Below are 6,000 nucleotides of genomic sequence, written 5' to 3'. Positions count from 1 at the left end.
CAGGAAGAGGACGGGCGTCATCGCGCCCACGAAAGTAGACTTGATCGTGAGCCAACAGCCAGGGAGGGAGTGTGTGCGTCTATATCTGGGACACAGCCGTGGTCTCACTGTGTGTGTGTGTGTGCGTGTGTGTGTGTGTCAGTGACACCACCTCACGCCGTGGCGTCACCATACTCCATGCGTGGCGTTTGTGTTTGTTTCCACCGTGATTCGTGTGCCTCACGCAAGCACCGCTCCAGAAATAGCCTCGCCGCCGGCCGAGGTGAGAAGGAATCTCTTCGCCCACTCTTCTCCTGGAGTTAAAAGTAGCTCACTGAGAAGACTCCACGCTGAGAAGTGAGCACCCCTCTCTCCTCCTCCCCGCTCTCCTCCCCCTCTCTCTCTCCTCCTCCCCTCTCCTCCCCCTCTCTCTCCTCCCTCCCTCTCTCCTCCCACTCCACCCCTCTCTCCTCCTCCCCTCTCTGCACCACCCCTCCCTCTCTCCTCTCCCCTCCACCCCTCTCTCCTCCTCCCCTCTCTGCACCACCCCTCTCTCTCACCTCCTCCCCTCCCCCCTCCCCTCCCCTCCTCCCCTCTCTGCACCACCCCTCTCTCTCTCCTCCTCCCCTCTCTCCTCCTCCCCTCCCCCCTCCTCCCCTGTCTCCTCCCCCCTCCTTCTCTCTCTCCTCCTCCCCTCTCTCCTCCCTCCTCCCCTCTCTCCTCCCCCCTCCTCCCCTCTCTCCTCCACCCCTCTCCTCCCCCCTGATAGACACCCCGGGCCTTGCATCACGGCTCCGGGGCTCAAAAGATACGAGACAGAGGAGGGCGGGGCCAGCATGGAGGGAGGGGGGGGGGGGGGGGGGGGCGATTGCTTGTCGTTTCTCGCGCTGTGCCGAGAACAACGGCGTTTGCCATTGTGTCACATGACCGTTGGCGGTTGGCCCGTCACATGACCACCGCGGTCGGCACCGTCGCGTGACCGCCGCCACGGCTGGCAGTCATGTGACCATCCCGGTTGGGTCACCTGTGCTCACGTGCGACATGCTTTGTCGTTTTTCTCGTCTGCTTGAAGGGGGGACCAAAAAGCCATCATACGTGTTCTAGCAGATGAACAACAGACGCCTTTTATCCATATCCCCACATGCGTGCCTTTATTAAAATGGGAACTCTATTTCTCTCTCAGTGTCCTGTCTCCGGCTGAATAATCCATTCTGTGTTCTGGAGACGCAGCCAGGCTCGCTTTGGCCTCTGAATGAATGGCGGCGGTATTTAAAGACGCCGAAAGGACCCGAGGGAATTTTGTTTTGGAGGTCTCTGCTGGTGCAGGAAATGATGGCTATTTCTTAATGTGCAAAAGGCTTTCACTTGGCGCACAGTGGGGCTATTGTGGCACAACAGATAACTCAAGACTGGTCTTTGATTACCCAAATGCTCCCCATGCTTTCTTTTGACATGCGCTCATGCGGGTGTAATTAATTTGCTACGGAAGAAAAAAAAAAAACGGTCGCCGATGTTTCTTTTTCTTTCGTAATTACTCAAGCACTAAAGAGGGGGGATTTGAATGTGACGATGTTTCCTGACTGGTCTGTGAAGAGGCTGTTGATTGGAGGGCCGTCGCTGGACTGGGCACCTTTGAGAGGACACAAAGCATCTCCCTGGGGTGGGATGATAGAGCCGGAGAACAATGGCGTGTAAGCCCCGACCAACAGCGGGAAAAAAGCAGAGGAAGGCTCCGCATTGTACACACAAATACAACCGGGAGCACGCGCTGTAGTTGTTTTTTCAAAACGGACTCCAACCGTTTGACGCCTGCTGTTTTGAGTAACCCTCCAGAATAATCTCACTGTATGCATAAACACCAGGGCTGGTTAGAACGTGATATTCAGGTCACATGACTGCTGTTTTGAGAAACCCTCCAGACTGCTCTGTATGTATGAACAGCAGGGCTGGTTAGAACGTGATATTCAGGTTACGCGGGCGCTGGCAGCACTGCTTTCCCTGCCTTTCTGTTTGTGCCACCAGCGTGTGTAAATAAGGGAGTTGTGTTTTTCCTCGCCTAACCTCTGAATTTGTTTAGGATTAGAAATCCCATTCCCTCCCCCCGCCGTGCCTGCTAGCTTTAGATCAAGTCAGCTCATCTAGAGATCCCCCAGCCGATAATCGCTCCCTTTCTCCAGGCCTCAGCGTTTTCTCTTTCTTACTTCACATTCTGCCATTTATTCAGTGTGTGTGTGTGTGTGTGTGTGTGTGTGTGTGTGTGTGTGTGTGTGTGTGTGTGTGTGTGTGTGTGTGTGTGTGTGTGTGTGTGTTTGTGTGTGTGTGTGCACCTGCCTGCCTCTGTTGCTGCCATATCAAACACCGACATCATGGGAGTTGGTGATGATGTGGTGGGGGTGTGGGTGGTGGTGGTGTATGTGGGTGGGGGTGGTGGTGGTGTATGTGGGTGCAGCATGTCAGTTTTGACACGGCGACGAGAGAGTAAGTGTTCTTTTGATGCGTCTGCTGAACATGTCAGCATCGGTTCTGCGGGTCTAAGGGAACCACCACCGTACCCCTGCTCTCTCAGACCTCATCCCCAGAGCGAGGGAGGTGACCAGGCAGGGAAAGGGCCAGGGCAGGCCTGGTGGTGGAGATGAGATGAACGATGCAGTTAGTCTCAAACCGGTCGTTTGAGTCTGACGACAGACCGAGGAAGCCTGCTGAAGGATCACGTTTCTTTTGTGTCTTCCTGCCGGCATTAGATTCCTTTCTTGCGGTTCTCTCCAAGGTTTGCGTTCAGGCTGGGGGTAAGTGGGGGGTGTGGTATGATGCGGGGCTTTCATGGCCCTTCTGAGACTGTCACAAACACAGGCCGTTACAAACGCAAGCGATGTGACACGTTCGCTTAACACTGAAACTTTTTTTTTTGGAATCGTGACATTTTGGTGCCGTTTGTCTTTTCTGTCGGTTTCTCCCTCATTCATTATTTCCGTGTTGACAGACGTCTTTTTTGTTTTTTTGGGGCCCGCACACCCAAATGAGACGGCGAGCTCAGCTCTGCGCCTGCTTTGATACACTGACAGAGTATCATTATATGAAAACACAAGGAAAAAAGTGCAAAGACGCAGAAAGGAAAAACAACATAATTGCAAGCGTTGTCAGGACGGGGTTCGTTGGGGAAAGTGGATAGAACCCGTTTTGATAGCGCTCCGAAAGCGGAACGCCGCCTGACTGACGCGTCCCGCTGGTTTTTATTTAGCAACAATTCCGAGGGCTGTCACGCTCGGCGAGCCGTCATCCAGACGGCGACGTCTGCTAAATATACATTATGTATATAGGATAAGTGTAACAGCGCCCGGAAACCCGGCAGCCACCAAACCAAGAATCCAAAGCCGAGTCTAGTCGCTGTTTGCTCGCTCGGTTACGCACGCCGTTCTGCTGGGGAGGCGCCAAGTGTGTGTATCAGTGTGTGTGTATGAGTGTTTTGTCGGAGTGCGTTTGTGTGGCGTAGTGTGTGTCGGAGTGTGTTTGTGTATCCGTGGGTGTGTCGGAGTGTTTTTGTGTGACGTAGTGTGTGTCGGAGTGTGTTTGTGTGTGGTTGTGTGTCGTAGTGTGTGTCGTAGTGTGTTTGTGTGTCGTAGTGTGTTGGAGTGTGTTTCTGTGTCGAAGTTTTTGTATGAGTGTGTTTGTGTGTGGTTGTGTGTCAGAGTGTGTTTGTGTGTCGTAGTGTGTTGGAGTGTGTTTGTGTGTCGTAGTGTGTTTGTGTGTCGGTGGGTGTGTCGTAGTGTGATTGTGTGTCGGGGAGTGTGTGTTTGGGAGTGTGTCACAGTGTGTGTCGGAGAGTGTGTGTATGAGTGTGTGTCGGGGAGTGTGTGTTGGGAAGTGTGTCGGTAGGTGTGGCAGAGTGTGTGTCTGTAGGCGTGACGGAGTGTGTGTCCGAGTGTGTGTCTCGGCTTGTGTGCGTGTCAGAGTGTGTTTGTGTGTCTCATAGTGTGTGAGTGTGTCTCCCCTGGGACACCGCCGCCCTCCCCCCGGTGTACGGTGGCTGGGCTGACCGCTACACCGCGGGACTCCGGGGCGCTAATCTAGCGTAGCCAGGACTGGGAGCGATGGGGCCCGCGGAGAGACCGGGGGCGAGGTATTAGCATTTGAGCGCGCCGCGCACCAGAGCGTTTTAACAGCTCACCGCGCCCATATGGCATTAGCGCATAAAACGCCACTGTTGACATTTCCGAGCCGCGGCCCGCCTCGGTTAAGTGCGGGGCCGTCGGAATTCGAGTAATTAGAGAGGGTCCTTGATCTCCTGTTGACGGCTAAACAGCGCCGCGGCCCCCCAGCTGGGAGATTAGGGCGAAGCCGGTATTACACGTATTAAATTCGCTGACTTTAATTTGGCGGCGGCTGAGACTGACAGCGGTCTGATGGAGGCCGGCTGGACTGGTGTGTGCTGTGTGACCCCCTGATGGGGTCGCGCCGTGTGGAAGATAATGGATTACTCAATCTGCGCCCAACTCAAAATATCTCATAACTCTTTAATTTAGCGGAATTATGTGGGGGGCTTTAGATTGTGGACGTTCTGACTTTGGTGGATGCTATTTAGAGAGGGGAAGGAAGCAGGAGTTTTCATTAAAGTTTTTTAATGTTGTAATAATGTTACATTAAGAAATGAAATACAATATTGTGCACTGTTGTGTGATTTAATGTACATTACTGTTATGTTATGCGTTGCATAAATGGCTTGAATTTATAACAACATAACAAGATTGTGTTGGTTCGTTTTAAGTTTAAGATCGTGTTTGCCTTGTCCTAAAATCGACCCGCATGTGTGAATAGCATTACTGTTTAATTTTAACGGTTAGCCTGTGCAAAAACCCTTCAAAGAAATAAAGTAAGAATTTCATCTAACATTAGCGGTTTGATGCAAACCGGCATGTTAAAAGGATTGCTTTATTGTAGATTCAAACTGCAACACGCACTCGCTATATAACTAGAAACAAGAAGTAATTTAGAGAAATGCTTGAAAGCTCCCTCTATGACAATTAGACGTTATATGCCAAATCACAAGGCTGATATATGACAGCCATTATGCAACATTTTAATCAGTGGGTCAATTACTCAGATTGCAGGGCCCTGTCTTTTAGTTTTTTAGACAATATTTCTGGCTTACGAACTTTCAACATCTTTAATCGTCAGTAAAAATCCTCAGGAATCCCGAAGTATACTGTGGATCCGTAAATTATTAGATGGAATTGAAAAGTCTGATCTTGGTTGTAACTCTTCCAGAGTGCGTGCACGCACGCACGCACGCACGCACGCACGCACGTGAACATGCAGCTCTGGGCTCCATTCGTCTCCCTGTACCACTAGCAGGAACTCTCTTTCTAAGGCTCCTCTTGATAATTGAAAGTGATGGGAAGGAACAAAATTAAAATGGGCATAATTTAAGTGATGGTTCTGTGTTCCATTCTGCTTGCTCTCTCTCTCGCTCTCCACAGACACACACACACACACACACACACACACACACACACACACACACACACACACACACACACACACACTCAGAGACACAGAGACACACGCAGGGACACACACACACACACTCATGTCTCTCTTGTAATTTCTAAAGTCTGCCATCCAGTCTTGCACCGACTAAATCTGCTGCTTGATTGATGGCGGCAACGGTGATTTATTTATTTATATACTCCCTTAGTTTCCTTAAACTCTTTATTCATCCGTGTGTGTTTGTGTGTGGGTCTGTTTGTGTGTGTGTGTCTGTGTGTGTGTATGTGTGTTTTTTTCGGCTTCCCTTTGTTGTTTCTGTTTAGCGTTATTTTTTGTTTGCTTGTTGTTGAGGTACGCTTGCCGCTGACATCTACGACTGATTAAAATAGTCTGTGTGTGTGTGCGTGCGTGCGTCTGTGTGTGCTTGTGTGTGTGCGTTAGTATTATCACCCGGGCTGTGTGGCCTGGCCACGGAGGGATGTATCGCACCGGGCTTTCGGGAAGGATGCTTGGGTTTCCACGACGACGAGCAGACGC

Source organism: Pollachius pollachius, assembly GCF_949987615.1.
Source record: "Pollachius pollachius genome assembly, chromosome: 20".
NCBI classification, from domain to species: Eukaryota; Metazoa; Chordata; class Actinopteri; order Gadiformes; family Gadidae; genus Pollachius; species Pollachius pollachius.
The sequence above is the reverse complement of the archived record's forward strand: the minus strand, read 5'-3'. Positions refer to the sequence as shown.